This window comes from Leptosomus discolor, chromosome 9 (genome assembly GCF_034619465.1).
Source record: "Leptosomus discolor isolate bLepDis1 chromosome 9, bLepDis1.hap2, whole genome shotgun sequence".
NCBI lineage: Eukaryota > Metazoa > Chordata > Aves > Leptosomiformes > Leptosomidae > Leptosomus > Leptosomus discolor.
This window is the reverse complement of record NC_141399.1, coordinates 24,090,202-24,113,963: the sequence shown is the minus strand read 5'-3', so window position 1 is coordinate 24,113,963 and position 23,762 is coordinate 24,090,202. Positions and strand designations below refer to the sequence as shown.

Here is a 23,762-nt window from a genome sequence, read left to right as displayed (position 1 = left end):
TTTGGTGCCCCTTGCAGTGCGTAATTGCAGCCTCCGAAGGCAACTGTACTGCATTCAAAAATCTTAAGATCATGTCAGCATGTTTAATATGTTTTCCTTGGGCCATCAAAAGTCCATGTTCCTTCCAGATAGCTCCATGGGCATGAACTACACTGAAGGCATAATTTGATCTGTCCAAATATTTATCCGGAATCCTTCATCAAGCTCTAGTGCTCTTACTAGAGCAATCATTTCAGCTTGTTGTGCAGATGTGCCCTTAGGGAGCAACTTTGCTTCTACCACTTGGGTCTCTGGTAGTCACAGAATACTCCACCATCTGAACTCCATTCTTGCCAATGAGGTGTCGGTGGAATTTGTGGTCAACACTGATTTCTGCATAATCCATCCGGTTGATCAGATCCTTGACCATGACTTCAATCTGTTCCTGAGCTGCATTCACATCTTCTGTAGGTCCTTCCAAAGTGATTTTATCCTCTCCTTCAGTGAATTCGATGTGAACCTTTGGCATCTGCTGAGTTATTTTGGCTAGGTTTTGTCTGTTCTTTCCAATAATGAAACAATAAAGCCAAGAGGGGATAGAAACCGAAGAGACGGTAAAACTGTTGGCCTTTGCATAGACAATGCTTGTCCAAGCTTTTCAGGCTTGCCTTGCAGTATCACTGTCTCAGAGCTACTGTCAGTGGGTGGGATCTCAACAGAGACTCCAGTTTTCTCCAAGACCTCCTGCAGGGAATTCCCCTTGGGGCTGATGACATACTTGTGCTGGGACTTCTTCACCTCCACTGCAATGGTAGTAGTCTTCTTTTTCTTCTTCTCATAGATCTTCTTAACACGAGCCACAGCCTGGGCTAGCTGCTCCTTTTCTCCTGTGAAGAATATCTCTGTCTTATTGACATTGGGTGGAGGAATGTTGATACGTGTCCCTGTGTCCTGCAGGAGCTCGCTCACCAGCTTGTTGTAAGGGCCAGCAATGAAGGGGTGGTACACTTTCTCCTCATCCAGCTGCTCCATGGCATGCTTATCCTGCTCAGCAGAGATATGCACAATCTCATGTTGGGCCTTCTCAATCCCTTCCTTAGTGCCAGTGATCTTGATCTGATTGCTGGGGTCATCTGGGCGGGGGATCTGGATTTTGGTTGCAGTTTTGAGCTCCAAGTCCTGCAGCTTCTCACCATTCTTTCCAATGACAAAACGGTGGTGCTCCTTGGGGATGGCAACTGTCACCGAAGCCTGAGTCTGCAGCCGAGCGACAATCTCCTTCCGAGCCTTCATGACTGCTTCCAGCTTGCCAGAGACCACGATCGAAAGGCCCTGGTTCTATGCGAGAGACAGCTCCAGGTGAGCTCCTGTCTTCTGCATGATGTCAAGTCAGATCTTGGCCTGCTCGCCTTCTCCAAACTGATTCATGTCCTTGTATTTCCTCTCCTCCAGTGGCACATGAAACACCTGAGTGATGACAGAAGCCTTTATTGGTCGGACTTTGCTCCAGGGCCCAGCAGGTTCCTGGGCAGCTTCCAAACATGGTGCTTTCTCAGGGAGCAGAGGGAAGGCTTCCTTCTAGGTTGGAGGATCATTCTCTTCTTCAGAGTTTAAAGCAGGTTTCACCTGCTGCTGAGTCAGGCCTCTGCAGTGTTCAGCAAAGCTCTCCTGGGTCAAAACTGCCATGGAGCTCATTGTCAACTTCCCACCCACACACAATCTGGGTATGCCACAGCTAAATGGTGAGTAGCCAGAGAGTTCATCCTGTAAGCCTGCCAGCTTTTGCTCTAGTAGGCCCACAGCGAAGCCTATGCTGGGTACGAGGCCAAGGGGCCAGCCACCATCTTGGCCCTGTTTTATACAAAACTGACCCCAAACTTGCTGTCCTCACTAATCTCAAGATGATTTTGAGAGAACATGCACCAGCAACTCTATTCTCAACCCGTTTTGTTGCACATCCTTAATGCAAGAAGTGGGAGACACAGTCCTTGTACTAACTTCCATTTGATGCTTTTAGTCTGGTTTCCAAGGTAGTGTACGTGTCCATCCTTCTTCCCCTCATTCCTTTTGAGCCCACAAACTACCTTCATGCCAATTTAACTGAAATAAGTGCAACGAGATAGGTTCCCACAAGCTTCATGATGGTTCTATTAGCAGTCACTGTGAAAAGAGGGTGCAATGTAAGTTCAAACTTGTTTTTTGACATTACAGGATTCACATGGGAATGGTAAAGAAATATGAATTGCAAGAAAAGCTTCAGCCGTCACTTTACTAGATAACGGAAGACCCCAAAGCAAACAGAAAACAGGAATATAGGTGTCACCAATTCCAGTGCTATGTGACCATGCACTTCCATATTCATCAGGCTGAGAGGATCCCTCCAGTCCCAATGTTGCCAGGTCTTTTCACACTTTTTTCATCTTTACTACTTTAATTATCTTCTAGTTTGTATAATTTGTAAAGAACATGCACTTACGTTTTCACTGCTAAGCAGAATGAATAGAAATGGGACAAACCACAAATTTTAGCACCCTTCTCTCTTGCTTCTCACACAGAGCCTGCCAAGGTGCTGTTTAATTGTAATGAATATTCAGAAGGTCACCTGAGCTCCACATGACTAAGGTTACAGCTCGTAATCACTTGCTGCTGCAGTCAAGCAATGCTTGGCAAGTCAAATGCTTGGAATAACTTCACTGTCATTTCTGATCTTTTACACTTGGTGCAGCCAATGCTGAAGTCCAGTAGCAGGAAATCCACATCACCGGTGGAAACCTGTTTACTGCATGTACCAGTTTAGGTCAGAACTCCTGCTTTCTACGTTACCCCTTTGTCAAAAAACTTTACTTGACAGATTTATCGTAAAAAGTGGTTTATACATCAGAATTATTTTCTTCTGTACTGATACCAACTGCATTTGCCCCCAGTGCTTGTTTTCAACATTTTCTACACCCTGATCCACTCTTGGATGAGGAAAAGGATTTAGACTTTCCAATTCCTATCTGTCCTAAAGAAATAGAGAGTAAGGTGAGCAAACCTACTTGGCACCATTTCACAAGACTCAGGACTCTTCCTAGGATATTACATTTCAAGACACATAGTTTCAATGTCCCTTGATCTGCTTTTAAAATAATCAGTGCCGTTGAAAATGGCCCACTAATCCACAACTATGTGCATTCCAGTAAAACGGATAGGCTAGCATTTCTTATTAAAATACAAAACAAGTTAGGCAGAAACTGATAAAACAATTCAATTTCTGAAGAAAAATTTGTCATGTTAACAACTGCCTGGTGCCTGACTGCACATAGTGTGGAATTGTTCTCTAAGCCAAAACCAATGTCACTTCCCAATTATGGGTAAAATGAGCAAAGGCCACCAATGAATCAGTGCTCATTTGGCAAAGCGCAGGCCCAAAAGAACACTGTCACTCAATAAGTATTTCCTGCTTTGAAAATAAATGTGGCAGCTATAGAATGCTTCATTTTTGAAAAATGCTTCTGTATCACTGCTCTTTATCCAATAGCTGGGATCGACTTCCTTATGACAGCACTCTGCTCCTCCGGCAAATCCAGCCCTCCAGCTCCTTGCTACAGACAGCACAATCTGTAAATTACTAAAAATGTGTACTTGAATTTACATACACCTCTTACAACCCTTCTCAATATGAATCCTGAAAAATAATATTTAATAATTACTACTTGTAAATTCTGTCTGTGTGCTAGCAAGAATTATTACAGTGCCTAACCAAATACAATGGTAAGATGGTATTTCACTGCTGAATGCGTTACTTGGACAGTCATCTTTCTGGGTATTCATACCCCATCTTGTGACCTACGGTGGGAGTGCAGGAGCTACCAAAGCACTTCTCAGTTGTACCTGGCCGACACCTGACAAAAGTTTCTCACCCTAACACGGGCTGTAGCTTTTGTATTCATCAGAAAATTAGTCAAATTACAGCCGAAAATAAAGATTAAAAAGTAATTAAAAAGTAATTTAACAGCCAGCCAAATTTTTTTGACAAAGTTTTACCTGCACAAGGATGAAAACTGCATTTGGGTTCACCTTGTAGCTGTTGAGGCTTCATGATTTAGCTTGTTCGACATGCAAAACGCTTGCCTTATCCAGACAAGTGTCAGGTCTCTGTTTAATGTTTGTTGCTCTCATCACCAAAACCAAGGCTCCATGTTCCCTTCTCACTTTTGTGATAAAAATAATTATTTGTGAAGTAAGACAGGACACCACACACATAAGAACTTCATAATTTAAACTCCACAAGGTTTTACAAAATTGTTAAGAACTCACAAAAGTTTCATTATTTCTAGAATTTCTCAAAAGAAGGAAACAGAAAAGCTTACTTTCAAAGACTGACAAGACTATTCTGTGCATTCACACACTTTTTTAAGGTATCTCCATCCCAATGATCTTGTGAAAATTAAGACACACAGAAAACAGATCTGTGTTTGAAGTTTCTTTTTAAACACAGCATTTCCCTCCCTGAGCTTGTATTAGCCCTGATGACTCTGATACTACAGACACGCTAACAAGCTGAAGGACCAAATCTTCTCCTCTGAAAGACTTCAATGTGCCCTACAGCCCCTGTGCATCCCCAAAACATTAAAAATAATCAATCAGGAATATAACCAGAAAAGGTATTTTGAACAACAACACACTAACATAATACTTTCAAATCAGATTACTTCTGAAGTAGAACAGGATAAAAGCCAAATGCAGAGGCAGAGAGAAAAGTACAGACAAACTTTGCCAAAAATACACAATTCACAATACAGCGTCAACAGCGACCCAGAGGTTTATTTCACTCAACTGCAAAGCCAGTAACTCAAACAAGGAATCACTTACAAGGGTGGCTGGCAGAAAAGTGACTCTTCTTCCCAGAAAGAAACTCATTACTTCAAGAGCTCATCAAGACTGCACAGAAGGATGAAGGAAGAAAAAGTGCTTCAGCGGTTGCTCCTGAAGTAAACATTATTATCTATCAGAGAATGCTATCAGCAATGGAGTTAAAACTCCAGTTGTGTTCCTTATTCAACCATCTACGTAAATAAAAAAATATGATGAAAACAAAAGCTGGCAATGCTAAGAAAAAAAACCCCTTTTGCAATGCTGAGAAACTCACAAAACCTCTGAGGAGAAACTGCACGTAAATACAGTGTATTTATCTGGAACCGTCACACCTCGCCCCCTCAGGAGAGTTTGCTGAGGACACTGCAGCTGACCACGCTGGTTAACCTATTCCGACTGCAGTTGGTATTGCGAATGACCCCATGTCTTGCGACTTGCCACCACACAATAGTTTGGATGGCTACTGTTCAGAAAGATGTATGCATTGTCACTTATCTCAGATCTTTTGACCAATTTCCAGTCTAAGCAGCTTATGAGAAACAACATGGAAGCTGCCTGAAAGGCAATTGCCATGGGCCAAAGGCGACCCAAAGCCCCTACATCAGGTAATGGTGCTAACAAGAACCAGGGCTAGTGGCTCTCCTGGAAACCTGAGCCACCGCTGGCCCAAAAACTACAAACCACTACCCGAGTAACTGCGAGCTGGAGGCCACATGTGCTGGCCTGGCAACGCAAGGCCACCCAGGCCGTACAGCCCCTTCCTAGGGAGACGCCAGGGCAGCGCGTTGGCCTTCAGGCAGCTGCTGCACCGACACCGCTGCGGAGAGGCGCCCCCAAGGCGGGGTACGTGAGGGAAGCGGCCAGGCCGCGGGCCGCGCCCCGCTCAACCCTGCCGATAGCAGGAAGTGCAGCGGACCCGCCGGGGGCGCCATTTCAGGGCTGCTCTAAAGACGCCTGAAATAAATGGCGGAGGGGGCGGAGACCTTTTACCTGCTACCCAGCGAGAAGAGATAGTCTCATCTGGAGGCGGTGCCGCACGGCCTCAAACCCAGTGGGCGTGAGAGGCGGTGGATGACAGACGGGTGACCCCCTCCACCCGACGATTCTAGTGGGTGGGATTTTGCACCCATCGGCCAATGGGGCAGGCGGCGCGGGGCGCGTCGCGTCGCGCTTTCCCGTGGTGCCGCGCGGCGAGCGGCAGCAGGAGTGGCCGCGACTCCATCCGGGTCCCGGCGCGGCTCTGGGTCACCCTGTGGCAGGTAACTGGGCGGCGGCGGCGGGCGCGGTCCTCCGTGGGGCGCCGCCATTGCCCGTGTGGCGGGTGGAGAGCTGGGGGTAGCCCGCGGGAAAGGGCTGGCAGGGCACGGGTGGGCCGGGGCGGCGCGGCGCGTGGGACGGACGGGCCGGGCCCGGCGTTGTCCGCGCCGCGGGCAGGCGCGGGGGCTTCGGTTTGGGCCCTCCGCTTCTTGCCGCCGCCCCGCGGAGTGGGAGCGGCCCGGGTTGTGGGCGGAGGCGGTGGCTGTGGCCGCCTGCCCCGGCGGGAGGTGGGTGTGCGGTTGCTGGGCGTCCCCCGCGCTGGTGGGGTCTCCGTTTATTATCGCTATTTTTCCCATTGAGGCCTTTTTTTCCCTTTTTTTCTCCCCCCTCTCTTCTCCAGACTAACTGGAAGGCCCGGAAGTGCCGCCTCTGGGTGCTCCTGAGTGGTGGGTTGGCCCCGCCGCCCGCCGGGGATAGGCCGCGGATGCCGTCAGCGCCTGGGTACATCACTTCCGTTATCAAGTGTGTGGGCAGGGGAGACCTTGGCCGTGGGGGGGGGCTTCGGCCACCCACCCGCCGGTACCAGGGCTGCGGAGGGAGCCCGGGGGGTGGGGAGCCGTGGCGGGGGTTGCCTGCCGTGTTCCACCGGGAGCAGTGACCCGCGGCAGGGAACGCTGGCCGAAGGAACCTGTGGCGGGGCGCGCAGCTGCGGGAAGGGGCGGGTGGGGGGTGGGCGTTAGAGATGGGCGGGCAGAACACACTACGGCTTAAGAAGAGATACATTCAAAAACGAGGAGGCAGAAGTTGAAGCAAATACCTTTTGCAGCGGACCTCCTTGGGCCACTGAGCGTGCTGTCGGTAAAGCAGAGTGAGGGGTGGGACTGCGCAAAACTAATGCTCGAAAGGGAGCGCGTGCGTTCTGCTCCGGTGGTGGTGTGAGCACGGTGTAGAATCTGGCCCTGGCAAGCTGTAACTGCGTACGGTGACTTTCTTCTGGTTCACCGCAGTCAGTTTCAGAAAAAGACATTACTCAATCAAATGATATTTTTATGACTTATTTCTTGTAGGAGTGGAAACTCAATCTGATACTCAAGGTTACAATAATCCTGATTTATACATTTGCCTCTTCTACGTTGTCTGCGCCCCTCTTTAATTGTATGACTTTGCACAGACAGTTTTCTGACTCTAATGCATGTCTGAACTAGCATGGAAAAATTGCTTCTGTTAAACACAAACATCAAAATCCTACAGAACAATGCTTAATCATAATAATGCATCAAACTAATCCGTGACAGAACTTTGAGAAAATGAATCTGTCCCTTCCAAACCAATACTATAACTTAATTAAACAATATTGAGGGAACAGAGCATCCTCTTCCTAATGCTTCAAGTGGGTAAGCATCCCCCGTTGCCAGAGGGCTTCACCAAACTGGTTATTTACTGGTGTGGCTCCTGTTGTCAAATTTGATGTGTTCTGTTCATAGCAACACTCGGGTGTTAAATAGCCTAAACTTACCCAAGGAGTTATTTACAGTGGTTGTTCAACCTTGCTGCAGTCTTTCCAGTGCAGTCAACGTGCAATAACAGTTTTAATAGTATTTTTTTTGCCTCATAATCACTAGATTCATGAAGAAGGATTTACTAAATAGCTGTATTGTGATATTGTTAATATAAAAGTGTTGGCTGTAATTTTTTTCATTAAGCTTTTCACCAAGTTGTACTCGGTATATCTTAAAGGCCACCTCAGTTCTTATAGGTCGTGCTAGGAAGTTATTTTGCATCATAAGACTAGAGACTTGGCAAAAGGAAGCTTAGATGAAGCATGAAATCACTTGCTTTGTTTTTCTGCTACTACCAACAAGCTGCATCCTTACTTCACTTTCCTTTTGATAAATGCCTTCTGTATTTTCCTTTGTTGTTAGTAGCAGAAAACATCAGTTCATTTGCAAAATAGCAAAAGGCTCCCTGGACTTAAAAAGGGTGATAGATAATTATGTTGCCAATTACTAACCTAACATGGCGTTCTTGAAAATGTTCTGGTGTGTTAACTTCATTATTTGTTGAATTTATGTAATTATTATATTAACATGCAAACTTCATGCAGAAAGAGCCTGCTTACTATTAGCAAGTCCTAAGAGACAGAAATCTACTGAATAAATACACATTTGTGTACATAGAAGTATACGTTCCTGTTTGAAGCAGGAGCAAAGAACCAAAATGCTGGTTTCCTTTGAGAAGTGTGCTGAGGCCTTGGAGCTGTTTGAAGCTGTAGCTAAACTGAAGTTTGCTCATATAGGTATTTCTTCTACCAGTGTACTGACAGACATCTATTCAAAAAGGATTTGTGAAAATCGGACGTTTTAGTGTAGTCATTTTCCTTGCTACAACGTGCTACCTGATTGCATGGAGGCTTTTGCCAGCGTTGTACAGTACTGTAATGCGTGGATCACTTACATGCAGGCGGTTTAATACTAACATTGTAAAATCGAGTATGTGTACAGGAGGGTGCTAGGATGTGTGTTACTTTGGTTCTTTGTTCCTGCGAGAAATTATTAATTATGATCACATGCTTTACTTTTCCCCAGGAGATGTGCTCCATTCAGAGCACGAGCGGGCAGTAGTGACTTCTAATTTCTTTAAATTTCTGTGGTTTCTGGATATTTATATTCAATTTGTAACTACATGGTTAGAAAAATGAGTCAAAATCAAAAATACTCATTGAAAATTTGGCAAAACAGTAATATTTCATGTTGTAATTACATAAACCCAGAATGCTTTGTATTAAAGCAATTAAATGTAAACAGAATATAGATTTTTTTTTTTTTTGGTAAAAATAATTGACATTTCGATTGAGACACTCGGTAAATGCGTTATTGATGACAATGAGTGGTGTTAATCTTACACTGTTGTGTGAAGAATTCCAAGAAATTCCATAGTGGACACACAGCCCTCTCTGGGTGTGTGGACTTTGATACTGCTTATGCTGGGAGTTAAAGCACATCTATAAATTTGTGGCATTGTGTGCTGAAACTGCTTGTACTCCTTTTCTCCTCTTTGTGCAGTTTTCCAGGTCAAACAAGTATTCTGGTGTGATTTACACTTAGCCGAGCATGTTGCTGCTAAAGGCGCTAGCATGTCCAAATAGAGGTATTAAATTTCAAGGTTTTGGGCATAGACAGAGGGCTCTTCAAAAGGTGCCAGGACTTCAGCTGGCAAGTTACATTCTGATGAAAGAATTTTTGCTTTCTTGGTCAGTGCCTGTTTTCAGTGCAGATGAATTTGCTTGGCGCAATGTGAAAACAAAACCCCAAAGAACCCTCTAATTTGTTTAGTCTTAGTCTTCACACAGGTTTTTAACTTACAGCTTTGACTTTTCTGTTATGCTGAATATTACTGGCTGAATTTCTAGAGCTGAATTTAAGTGCTAGAGTAAAATAGTCTTTTCAGATAACAAACTGTTTACAAATTTACAGTTGCCAGATGATCTTTTCACAGAGGGATGTACTACAGCATTGTATACCTCAAGTTAATGTATCTGTTTACCTCCACACTGCATATGTATTACGTGTCAGTAAAGCACAGTTTGTCCTTCTGCAAACTTGCTTTCAGCTTTAGGTGCTGCAAAGTGGACAAAATAACTGGGAGAACAAAGCATTTGTCTTCTAGGATCACACTGAGAGGAAAGGGGACTTGTTGTTTCTGCAAGTGCACATTTTGTTCTTTCAGCAGAGTAATGAATAAAAATTGTAACTATTGTTCGAGCTAATTTTTTTTTCTGTTTCACAGGTTGGAGAATAGCTTAAGAGTGCCTGTGTTCCACTTTGTGCTACTAAACGAGAGCATGTAAATTCTTGAGACTTTTTTTTTTTCCTGAGCAGTTTAGGATCACTTCAGAGGTTTTAAACTTGCAGGTAGCTCAGGAAAACCAGGAGAAGCATACTTCAGAGTGCTAAAGCCCATTTAGAGTCCACCACGGTCTCTTTTCTAGGGCACAAACTGGGAGCAAGGCTCTAGCAAGATAAGCATTTTATTCATACAAAGGAAGGTACAATCCAAAACTGTGAATACAGAAGGGGAAAAATTGTTAATTCACACTAAAACTTTCCTGTCAGTAATAACAAATTAACAGTAACTTGGAGATATGGTTTAGGGGTGTACTTGGTAGAGTAGGATTGATTGTTGGACTCGATCTCAAAGGTCTTTTCCAACCTGAATGATTCTATGTAATTTTACTGAGCCTCTTGGAAAGATGTGATGAGATACGCATGTAGCAGGTGGTCACAGTGCAGGGGTAGTTGAGTGAAGTGCGAGGAAGCAATATGAAGGACATTAAGTGTGCATCAACTGTGCTGCTCACTTTCCCCCTCTCCAATCCCCACCAGCCAAACAAAAAACCCACAGAATGAGCAAACCTGGGTTTATAGGTCTGCATGTAGTCATTGGAATGCTGGATGTGCAGGGACTTCGGGTGTGGCTGGGGAAGGTGGCAGGAATTAGCACCAAAAGAGTCTGTGGGAGCTGGGACGTGTGGCTCCAATGTAGGGGGTGCTACCGAAATCCTGGGGTAAAACTGAAGATTTGATTTTAGTGCTGGCATTGTAGACACTGGAGCTCCATCGTGTGGTGAAAGCTGTGGGCAGGCTGGAGCCTCAACCCTTGGCTGCAGTAGGCAGCTTCAGACGGGTTGTGCTTGGCAGTGAACGCGTTCATCCCTGCCGGTGCTGTGTGAAGGTCAGAGAGTTCCACAGTTAGTGTAATTTTCTTCACTTTCACTGCTTTGGGGATTTTAAAATACAGACACATGGTGACTCGAAAAAGAGCACTTGGAACTCAGTTTTTAACAAGAAAAGCAAGTTAACCATGTATTTGGTAAAAACTTAAAGTCTCATTGTAGTCTTAAGTGTTACTTGCTGAAGGAGACAGTATGCAGGTAGATAACCCTGAAACTGTTGTGCTGTACTGAGGCATGATATCATCAGCACGGTGACTTCAGTAGTGAGGATGTATGCCATAGCAGATTTGCTTGAAGATGAGAACATACCAAATCAGTAGAGGCTGTGCCAGGAGCATAATTTATCAAGCATACTGTACATCAGGCTTCTCTGCTTCTGCATGTGCCAGAAAACCTTAATGCGTGGTATCAGAGAACCAGCATATAGCTGGCCTCCAAGGAGACCTGGTGGATCTCAGTCTGTGAAAGGACATTGCAACTGAGGCGATACGGTTTTTAAAAACTATCAGAAATAACCCACCAGCTAGAAACTCGTGGAACTGCAGGATTAATACAAAGCAGAATGCTAATTAGCTAGATTTTGCATGAATACACAGTAAAAACAAAACAAAAAATGGCAGGAGGTAACCTGAACTTCTTCCAAAAGATTTTTGCTAGAATTTTAATTCTTTTGATGTAACATCAGCAAAATTGCTTTCCTGCACTGATTAGAAGACGGGATACCTGATGATCTTTCATAAGGTATATTTGTTACAGAATGAGGTTTTCCTAATACCCTGTGTGCACTTGGTGATCTCAAGCCAGACTGCTGTATATAACCCCAGGACAACAATTGGAAATAAGTAATAACATTTTTTCAAGGACATGTTTTAACTTAAGTAACAGCCCATCCAGACCTGTGTTAGGTGAAAGGTTCTTGTTTCAGGAAGGTGAAGGGAGACAGATTCTTAGGGATTGAGGAGCTGCAAGTATGGAACTGGAAAGCCTAGTGGTGGCAGTAGAAAATGATGTAGAATTTCCAGTTACAGAACGTTTGGGAAGTCCTGGCGTCAATGGAAACAAAGATAAAAGCTGTTTCATACATCATAAGCTGGTTAGGTTTATATTGAACTTCTGCCAAAAGGTGGTGAAATGCAACAGATCAGTTTCTAGGTTTATTGCAATCCTTGAGTCTTTCAGGCTTAGTTTTTTTAAAAAAAAATAATTCAGAGGTATTGTCTTACATATTTTATACATTTTACATTTTTGACATAAGCTTTTTGTGTAGTAACACATGTTCAGTTTTTCAAAGCGCTGATAACAATTCCAGTACCTCCCAGAATCATCAGCTTCATCTTAAAAGTTCCTTCTGAAATGGAATCTCTGGGACTTCATTATCTTTGTGGAGTCACTGAGTAACAAACTGAAGATACCAAGTTGGCGCTCTGCAGCTAGACCTGCTGGACAGGCCTCAGCAGCCTGCCTCTCTCTCTGAGAAATGGGTGCTTTACAGGAATTCTGCTCAGCTGTTGAAGGTTTGGATGCAGGAGCAGGGAAAGGAAAGGACTGTCATCTTTCATGTTGAATAGCTGCTTGACAGCAGGACCTCTGCCTGAGCTGATTCATAGGGTATGACATGTGCCAGTGCTTCCTAAGGGTTGACTTGGTCCTGGTGCTACTGTTCTAATTTATTTCTGTTTTGGGCATTAGGACCAACTGCTTGTGTTCATCTGTGCATGCAAGAGTGTATGTTCTGGTAGGCGTGTAAGTTAGCAAAAGCAAATAAACAGGATTTATACCGATTACAAGCAAAATTTTAAGAGTGATTCACCAAAATTTGTCATCAATATTTGTGTAAAGGACTCTGGAGTAAAACGTTGAGGGGGTTGGAAAGTACTTTTATTTTTTTCTCTGTTCAAGGAATAACGTCACCCCTTTGTATATTAACATATTGGATCATGTGTTGTGTTTTTTGGCAAGGACATTAACGTGCATTAGGGCACTCTTGTTCTAGCAAGGCTTTGTTTGAAGAGTGGTCTGAAAACATCAGTTTAGAATTGGGATGAAGTGCTAGTAAAACGTGTGTTTAATGTCTTAAAAACTTCATTTCCATAAACATTTTCAATGTTTATAAATTACATTGACAAAACAATCAGTTTTCCTCTCCAGCTCTGTTCTCAAGATGTCCTTGCTAAGAAGGGGATTGTAAGTCACCCATCTGTCTGACGAGTATTTTAGTTTCTGTGTTCTAAGACTTTTTTTACTTCGAGGTCCTGTTGAACTGTGTTAATGTGGAAATTTGCTTTAAGGTTATATCAGGAGCAGTTGGTTGTATCTGGTCTGAAAATAATGTATATTTTAAGTGGCCTTTTGGTAAGGCAGTTTAACAATTTCATCTCAGGGTATAGGCCGTAATTGTAATGAGCTTTGTTTGTAATAAAAGAATCCCTGTGCGTGGGACTTTATGTAATTTAACAGAAGCAGCACAAAATACTGCTTTTGACTGTACATGATTTTCCTTGTGCTGTTAACTGTGAGGATAGCTGAAAAAAGTCACTATATGCAATATTAGCTATGGTCCTAGATTTTACTGGTTTTAAACTAAAGAGGAAGAAATTTACATCTGCATATGATGTTTCTGATAGCCTTTTCTTCTAATTTCAGATGAGAAGTTACATCTGTGGAACACGAACAGTACTTTAACAGAAGTTTAAGGGCTGCAGTTGCTATGACTACTACAACTTGCTAACTGTCTACAGATGGAAATACATTAAGACCCAAGCAATTGGTAACATTTTGAAACTGGGGAATCTTATCTTTAAAATAACTTTATTGCATGACTGGGGCAGTAAGGGGCATGCATTTTCTGTGATCAGTATTTTACACTGCTAGTACTATCTGCAGCTATCCTAACTTGTCTTTACTAAAGCAAAACTTTCTACATCAGCTCTGAAGATGGCTGTGCTGTGGGATGAGGTAGTAGGTTGTATAGTTTTAGGGTCATACCCACAACTGGGAGATAACTATACAATCTACTGTCTTTCCTAAAGCAGCAGAAAGTCAACAATGGAAACTTCAGTTTTAATGCCAGATTCCACTGAACTCCTGTACTTCTAATGTGTATTATAGGGGAAGATATTTCTGTAACACCTGTGGGTAATTGTGTTTAGATTTTTCTCGTTCTTGGAAAAACTAGGCTATCATTCTACTTTTCTCCTCTAACAAGTAAAAGATTAAGATTAGATTGCTTCCTATATGTGTATGGTGAGTTAATCAAATACCAATTACTGATGTTCCAGTTGTGGTGTTTAACATCGCTAACTGAAGTATCAAATACCCTTTATAATGAAACTGTAACTGGTTAGCTAGTTAAGCTCTTTGCTGAAGTATATGCTTCTCTGTCAGAGTGAGGTAGTAGATTGTATAGTTGTAGGGTAGTTATTTTACCCTGTTCAGGAGATAACTATACAATCTATTGCCTTCCCTGAGGAGTAAAACAAACTGCGGTCCTTTGCAGTCAGTCATGTTCACATTGAGTAACACCAGATGTCAGATAAATTTAGGGTTGTAAAGTGTCAGATTAATCAGTGACAGAATTTGCAGGGTTAACAGTCAGTGTGAATGGTGTAACCCCCAAATGATAGATTTGACTAAGATGCCTTTTCTTCCAAGGTGAGTGGCACAGTCCTGGTTGGATATTGAGAATGTGGATGATCCTAGATACAGAGTGGAATACTCCACAGAGTGGAAATTATTCTAAAACAATTTGGTTTTGAATGTAACAATACAGGTAGCTCAAACTTGCACGTTGTGACTTAAACTGTTTTGAGACCCCAATTTCTATAATGCATTTAAAATCCCATGACTCTAGCTGCTTAGTAAAAGCTGGAAGGAAAACTTAAAATTATACTTTACAATTAATAAATCTGCTTACTTTTCTCCAACTCTTCTAGTGTGTGAGACTGAGACGGAAACAGTGTCATACAGAATTAAAGTGTTGAATGGCCAACACTGACCCCTCACTTTTTCTGGGAAGTGTAAAGCTGTGAAGTTTGAGTGTCCAAGATCCAGAACTGTAATTTTTCTCTGATGTGGTTACTGTTTTTATAAAAAGACATTTCAAGCTTACTGCATTCTTTTTCCTCCTGACATCCTATGTGTACCCAGTCTAACCGCTTCTGTGCTAGCATGACCAGCTAGCACCTTGCTAGCACCTTGCTATAGTAACAAAGAAAAGCATGAAAATGCTTTTTGGGACTGAAAGTTTAGCATAGTAGATCAGAGTGAAAATGGAGCCATTTTTGAGTATTTAAGCCCAGACCATTAAAACTGGTTAACCACTTACCAAGCGGCGGTAACAGTGTAAACTTGCAGTATATGTCCAGACCTAAAAGGCAGAACACCAAAAGCAGCTGGTAAGTTAAACTGACTTCACAGAGCAGCTGCTAAGTGAGAAGAACTGCAAAAAAGGAAGCATTGGGCTCCTAGGAAGAGGTAGTAGGTTGCATAGTTTTAGGGCAGGGATTTTGCTCACAAGGAGGTAACTATACAACCTGCTGCCTTTCTTAGGGCTTTATTATAACACCGGGACCATTTTGGCTCCATCCTAACCTCTGCAGCTTTGGTACCTGAAGAGAAATGACAAGCTCTTTCTAAGCATGCTGAGGCTTAATGAAACTGGTATATCAGTAAACTTGGTACCAGACTGAAGTGTAGTACTGCTAGCTGGAATTTGGTGTGGTGAAATGCTGCATTTGAGGGTGCACATGCCACTTTGGTGAGACCGGGTTGTAAGTGGTGGTGGTAAGTAGGCTGTTTGGAAAGCAACGCCTTCAAGGGTAAGCTCAAGTTCCCTGCGATTAGGATGGAGGCAGTGTGCGCTTGTTAACATTCACTTGAGTTACTAATACCATGTACTTGAACAGGTAGCTAAAATACATCTTCCTTTGGCTTTGTGCATTTCGAGTGGAAAAACTCATGTTTTCCTTCCCCAGAAGGACCAGCTTGCAGCTCACCTAGAAGCTGGTGTTTCTCAGCGGGTGTAGGCACTCCTAATAAAACAAGCTCTCAATCATGGCTCATTTGCAGTCTTGCAGGAGGGAAGTTTTCACTCAGTTGAAATGAATGATTGCATGGTTTCTCTCTCATGGAATTCTATGTTAAAAGGTAGTGCATATTTTTTTGTAATTACACTGCACTACAGCAACAGTTCTGGTAGGACTTCAGCTAGACACCCTATACTAGGGGATACAGAGACTTTTAACTGCTGAGCATCTTCTTGCGTTCGCATGTTACACCTACACCAGCCACTATTTACACTTTTGATAATAAATCAGAATCCTGGATTATAAACATGTTAAGCATGCTTATATTGAACATCCTATATGAATTTAATTGTACCCTTTTGATTGAGTTAATAAAATACAGCATTTTGTGCAACTCCTATGGTGAATGGACTTTGCTTTCTCCAAAATAAGTGAATTTTACATGAACACAGTGGCTACATTATTGCAATAAAGTCAAGCCCATGTTACAAAAATTACAGTGTAAACTAGAGTTAGTGTTAACCAATTATTCTAGTGGTAACTAAAAATTATTCTCGTGATACCTATGACTTTTGTTAAAGAGTTTCGGTACAAGACTTCACTGGTGAGAGAAGGGGGAAATACTTATTTGCAACATTGCTAATGAACATGCAGGAACTCTGTTTACTCTTGAGCTGGTTTCTGAGCATAAGTTTGAATTGCTAGGCTTGAGCAATCTAGACTTTAAGGGGGGGGCTCTACTAGTCTTAACTGCACCTTGGGTTTTGCATAAATCAGCTGGTAAGGTATCAACAGATAAGATTGAAACAGACAAACATGGCAATAAATTTGATTTTAGCAGTACAAAACGCCTTTGAAGCTTTAATATAACTTAATATTTTAATAAGTATAAGGATTGTGCTTGTGAAGGGCTTAAATAATCTGCTAGCCACTCCAACTGTGACACTCCCACTGTACCTGACACACTGGTAAAGCCCCTTTTCGGAGGAATAAATAGAACTTGGGTCCTAGATGACAATGAGTAGCTGGTTTATGTTAAGGTTGGATCAATATGGAAGTTTTAGGTCTGATGTGCCTATTTCTGCCCTTCTGTTACTGTAACATTTTATATTGGCTCTCAGTGCTCCTGGGTTTCTTTTACAATGTATTTCAGAAAACAAGAAGTGGATTAAGCTTTTAATTTCTTAGTCTGTAAAGTTACATACATCTCAACATTATCAGAGCCAGATGGTTTTGTTTTTTTTTTCAAATGTTAAAAACAGGGCCCCTTTTCAGAGTCCTAAGTGTTTCTTAGGCAAAGGTACCTGAATTTTGGGATTAATGTCTCCGTATGCTTTCAGTGTATTGTGATAAGCAGATACTGTGGGGAGCTACTGCAGCACTAGTTCTGCCACATCAAATATAGCCACTCTTGTGTGATACCATAAGTGTCCTTGGTCCTGTCTTCATTGAGGAAGGCAGTACTGCTCAGTTAATTTTTTTTATAATGGTTACTTAGTTATTCCCTTTATCTAAGGATGCTAACCCTTGACCCCCATCTTTCTAGTACTGATTGTGTCTTACCTGTAACTGGTACAGGCATTTATTGCCTTGTAACTGGAAGCAGCTTGATTAAGTCATAAGGCTCAAACCAGAAAGGAATTATTCTGTGGTTGAACAGTCTTGACTCATCAGGTTATTTCTTCCCTTATTTCTTACTTGTGGGCTTCACCTAGTAAATGGTATCTGCTCAGCAAAGCGCAGGATTTGTTTACTTTTTTCCAGGTGTACATTCAGAGAAGGGTCCAAGGATGAGGTGACAACGCAGCAAGAATCCTTCCAATAAAGAAACAGTGGTTAAAGACTGCACAACAAACTGCAGGGAAGTTTGCAGTAAGAGTAGAGACATGTTTGCCACCCATATTGAAGTAGTTGTGTCATGGTGGTCTTGGAAACGTTCCAGTAGAGCTCCAGAAATAAATACAGCTTCAGTGCGGATCCGCATCCTAGGAGAAATATTTCTGTTCTTTGCCCTTCCATGCAGGAAGGTATACTTTGAAAGCTTCCTGGTAGCGTGAAATCTGAGACCTGTTGAGCTTTTTCTGTAAGAGAAAACACTGCAAATAAACATTCTTATGCTTCCGAAGGGAGCTCTGGGCTCCTGTGCCATGTTCACCATACAGGAACTTTATGCATTAACAGTTCTGGTGAGAGCTAGGACTGTGGCAGACAGGAATTGCTGCTGTTATTTGCTATATTTTGTGCAATGCAGAAGATTACAGTGCTCCCAGAGAACAGCCACCACCATGGGTACGTACAGCAGAGTTTTACCTTACCTCAAAACTCTACTGGAGTTTCCCACATTTGTTAGGGGATTTGCATTCTTAACCATTAGTTTTTCTTTGTGCTTCTGTGTTAAGCCTCCTTCCCACCTGTGAGAACAGATGTGAGGAAATTAACCTTTAGCTATCAAATGTATATGGAGAGATGGTAGCAGCATGCACCTAGAATTGTCACATTACATTTAGTTTCCTTGATTGCTAGATCCAATAGTGTGGTCGTTTGAAATGCCATATCATCCATATGCCAAAAAGCTCTTCTTGTTCTCTTATGGTAACCAGCAGGCTGGACTCAGTCATAGGTGCATACAGGTGGTTCATCTTTTAGTTTTTTGGGCTTTACCAAGCAAACTATAAAATACCTGATACATGCAAGGGGAAAGGAAAAAGAAAAAAGAGAGGAAGGAAAGTCAGATACACTGGTCAAATCAGACAAGTTCGGCTGAGTATTGGTGGTTCCAGCTGAGACTCCCAAAAGGCAATTGAGGTCTCTCAATTCTAGAGGCATCAGTGCATGGTGTGGCCTTCAGACCTCTCTAATCTTTAAGGACTCCAGCAGATGAGACAGTTGGGTTTAGTCAAGAAAGCAGGTTTTACATAACAAGCTTAGTTGTATATTTAATGACATAGTTCTGTAAAGGTATGCCGTGACAGGAGCTATTGGAAGCATCGGATATCAATGTATGTTTTGCTGCAACACAAGAAATCAGATTTGTTCTTTTTGCATAGATGGTCATACTGGAATTTGGTTTTTATAGTAGTTTCAGACACTTTAAAACTGCTTCAGTGGGGAGGGCTTATATGCATTGGAAAATAAAGACACTATTCTATTTAAGCTTGTTGTATTAGAGTGATCTTCAAAATAAACCTATTACAAGTCACATAATGCAACTAAGAACTGTATTTTTGGTGACTGAAAAGGTCCTTTCTGAAATAGGAGAATATTTGTGGGAAAAATACTTCTTTTGGTATTAAAACTCTATATAAATGATTTTGAGCTGATTAGTTAAACCCAGCGGAGCATAAAACCAGAGAAGAATCAAATTGTGGAATTGCAAGTCCCACTTCTGTGAGGGAGTTTAATACTCCCTGTGTACGTTACCTTATATATTATACATTATACAAAGGTAATACATTACCTGTGGTGGTATTTGTGATCTCAGTACTCCCAACAACTACCCATAAATTGCTTGGTGAAAGTAGTAAGGAGTAGTAAAATCAGTCCCAGTACCCCAAAATGCTGTCGCATGTGACACCTGATTCACATCTGGAATCTTTAGCATATCGGTGGCTCCTCCTGCAGTAGCTACCTAAAATGAAGAGGAATAAGGAAGAAAGAGGGAGGTTTAGGTTGAAATTCCCAACTCCTACAAAAATAAATTTGTACCAGGTCAAAGAACTAATAGTCATGATTAACATTTTGCCCAATTAAGCCATGACTGATGCTGTTAGGACCTGGTACATAAAACTAACGCATATCTTATGCCGAAACAACCAGAGTCAAAGACTTTCCTCAATACTTTACTAAAAAAGTAACAAGCTGTTTTTAGAGACTGACGTAATACCACCCTAATCGTGTCTTCATCAGCTGGCATTATACTTCCCCAACTGCCTTATAGTACATGCTGTAAAGAAAGAGGTGATGCATAGCAGCAGGGACTAATGGATAGACAGGCAGTACAAAGCAAATTTTCCTCAGTTTTGAACAAATGCAGTGTATTTCCTTTTCTGTTACTGTTTCAAGTTAAATGCAGCTAATGTGGAGAGCACAGGAGAGCTAGCAGTGAACACTACTGCTGCAGTGCAGACGAGCAAACTCGACACATCTGGCTGATCTCTCTCTCTGTTCCAGTGGGGAACAGAACGGTATTTTTACTGTGCCCTGCGTCACACTGTCCACTTCTGTACTTAACTGTACAGCAACACTGGAGATGCTGTTCTGATACACCGATTCAGGTATGGTATTTCTGGTGCTTTAACAGGTGAAAGAAGTAGGTCAAACCCCACCAGAGCAATGGAAAAACACTAAAGGTCAGTAAAACCGTTAGAGCATTAGGCATGAGAGTAACTAATGAATAAATAAATAGTGTGAAATAACTAAAGTATATGAGTGTCTGAAGGATGCAAATGCAGGAAATAGGATTTTTGTTAGGATGCTGTTAAAAAGTTTCAGCTAACTAACTGTCACGTAATTCTGCAATGAAGTGTGTAAAACTCTGTCATGGAGATATTTTAAATGGATGAATTGCCAACAAGCAGCTCTGGAAAGCTGTCCTTTGACAGGAACAGATGTGTTTAAACCCTGTTTCGGCTGAAGTCAATGGAAATCCTTCCCTTAATCTCAGGGCAGGATTTCACTTTGAGCCCAAGTGCATTTTTTACACAAGAGGTTGAAATAAGGTGAACAGCTAACTCATTATTATGTGAATCAACATTATTTGATATGAGATTAATAAGCATTAGTAATTTTTTTTTTTTTTTAAGATATACTCACAGCTAGGAAAGGCTTGTTGTTTACTAAGTGGGTAGCATGAAGGTGGTGGTGTGGAAAATGCAGCAAGCTGTTCTCCAGAGGCACCCCGCCAGGCCTGGATCGCTCTGTGGGCAATTGCTGCTTGCCTGGGCTGTGGGACAGCGACAACTTTCAGAAGCAACATTTCCTTTGAGGAGCTTGACCATGTCTGCTTACCCTAACTAAGAATAGCAAGATGCCAGTTAGTAACTATCTAATACAGAGTTAATTATTACAATATTGTTAATTTATTCATATTGAAGTGAATTAGACCATACAAAATTCTCGAAGATGTTTAAAAAAATAATAATTGTCAGGTATGTGATGAAGTTATTACTCTTAATGAAATACCTGTTTTCTGCTTTGCATTTCAACCCTGGTTGGACCTGTGTCCCTGCTGGATTGCCATGACTCAGTGCACACCGTTGTGTTCCAGAAATTCTGAAACATGGCCAAGGAGTTCCTTCCAAAGATTACCTTGTTAAAGAAAAAATATCCGCTGTATTGCTTGCCCTTCAAATCTCATTCGGTGACCGCAGATTGTTGTATTTCAAGGAGGAGCAACACAGTTTTCCAGTCAACTTCTCTTAAAATGTAGAAACTAAAATTCCTCCCCCACACCATCCCCCTCTACTCCTTTTGCTTTGGTTCTTCAAGCAGTACTGTGGTCTGTGAAATTCAGAGTCCATTCTGATAGCACAGCTGAACACAAAGCTTTCTACCTTCTCTCCTAATTCATGTCACTGTTGACTTACAGACGGATATCCAAGGTATTTTAAGACTGCGTTTATATGCAGCTGTGACAGTAGCCAAATCTAAGCTGCTCTTTAACAGTGTTCATGAATTCCAGGGTGACTTGCGTGAATGCCAGTGTTCAGGAACTAATTTCCAAAAAGAAAAAATCTGAAGTGCGGCTCAGCAAATTTGATACTGAATTCTGTTTCACTCAGTGGATAGCAGCATTTGGTTCCTCACTGTGTAGTCCCTCTCCAATCCAAACAGAGTTTCCTCCATCAAAATCAGCAATAGAAAATAATCAAATGCTGCTTTTAGATCTCTCCTGTGAAAGAGCCTTCAATAGCAGAAGAAAAATGTGAATTATCATACAGACTGCCACATTTCTTTGTTCCTTTCTGTCTTTATTTTGAGACAGATTAAGAAGCAATGAACTATTTGTACATCCTTGATGCACTGGGTTTTTTCTACAGTGTTCTAAATTAGGCCCTGAAAATAGATGGTGAGCAGCCCAAATATCCAGAGATTTCTGTGTAAGAGGCTATTTCATTACATGAAGACATCAGAGAACTGAGTGACAGGTACCTTTACTTGCTTTCATACAACTGTCCCGTGCCACTCGTGTTTCTAGCGGAATTCACTATATCTGAATTGGAAAGACTTTAGCGTGTGAAATACTCTCTGTTGAAAGCTGATGTTCTCAGATCACAATAGTTGTTTCCTAAGTGGAATAGGATTCTGTAAAAAACAAAGTATAGGATATAACTATTGAGGGCACAAGTATTGCAGGGTGGATTTGGGCCTTACATTTCCTTTTTAAGGGAAGACAAAAGTATGTGAACTCATGTATTTTCTCACCTTGTGCTTATTCCAGGCTGTAACTGTGCCATCGGTGGATCCAGTACAAGTAACACACGTTAACTTTCCAGCATCAAACATGTTCATTGTTGGACAGATAAGCCATGACAACTATTTTTTCCTACAATAAAATAAGAGTTAAAAACCAAAACATAAATAGAACTGAAAGGTTTGATTCTCCACAAGCTCTGTTCAACGAAGTGTTTAAAGATGTGGCACTCATTACACCCGGAAAAATACCGTGCCTTTAGACCGCATATTACTAAGTATTATTAAATGACTGCATAGGTGAAAGTTTCCCTCTTAGAGTGTTACGTTATGGATGATTAACAACTGAGATTTTACTGTAGGTTCAAGAAACAGATTTGCAACAACAGGCTGGTGTGCAGATGTGCACCTAAGTATTTTCTCAAATTGGTTCATAATCAGGGAAGATGGGAAAAAGACTTTAAAAATTACGCTGTTTCTTCACCACCACAGATGACATAATGAGATACACTAATGAGGTACGATTTTGTGTCACCATCTTTTATGTAAATTCTTTTTTAGGCTTGGTAATGGAGTGTTATGGTTAGCCACTTCATAAAGAAAAACAGACAGACTGAGCTCTGATTTTACCCTTCTGAGAATAAAATGCACAAATGCAATTTTTTCAGTGGTGATTTGTTGAGTTTCCGTGTCTCTGCTTATGGTCAGCAAAGCTTTTAAAAGAAACCCCAGTACGGATTTGCATCCTAAATTCATGTGACAGCTGCACTCAGATCTTTCAAAGAGTTGTGTCTGCTACCTAACAAAATTAGTAGATATCTTCTTTCAATACACATCTTTGAGATCTTCATCAAAACTCAATTAATTCCAACTAAGCATTTTGCAAACTGTTACCTACCATGAGACAAGTAACCAAACAAAACTATTTTCTCCACTGCCTAAGCCTAAACCACAGTGAATATACCCCTCCAGTTCCCTTCCCTTAGAACTTTGAATTCTTTGCCGCTCACAACATTTGCTGGATCTGTTATTGCTTGGGTAGTTTGTGTGTCTGCCCAGTCACCAGCCCACTATCAGGGACACTGCTTGGGTGTTTTCATTGTACAGCACTAAAAACCCAAGCAAATCTATACAAGCTGTAGGTGTACAATGTGAGTTGTTTCATTTCAGCACTGTACAACTGAAGCAGCCTTACTGGCCCAGGGAACTGCTCTCTGAAGTGTTGCTCCAGAATTCTAATGCCAAAAAAAAAAAAAAGAAGAAAAAAAAGATTTTTGACAATGCTGAAGCCAATTTCATTTAACACCTTTTGCTGTCAAGGAAGCAGTAACAGATTGAATCTCTGTTCTGCCCCTAAAGCCCCAGTTCTTTGAACCATTGGAGTTACACACTCAAAGAAGCTGTAAATGTAAGTGTAGGCTTGTGGCAGAATTTTCAAAACAAATCATTGTGGTCATTGTTTATGTTAACTTTTTCAAGGAAACATGAGAATAAAAATCACT

The 23,762-nt window shown here is 41.8% G+C and overlaps 1 pseudogene; it reads right to left on the bottom strand.

Annotated features, from left to right (window-relative positions):
- Positions 1-256: 256 nt before the first annotated feature.
- Positions 257-1,674, bottom strand: LOC147414888 (vigilin pseudogene; annotated as a pseudogene).
- Positions 1,675-23,762: the final 22,088 nt, after the last annotated feature.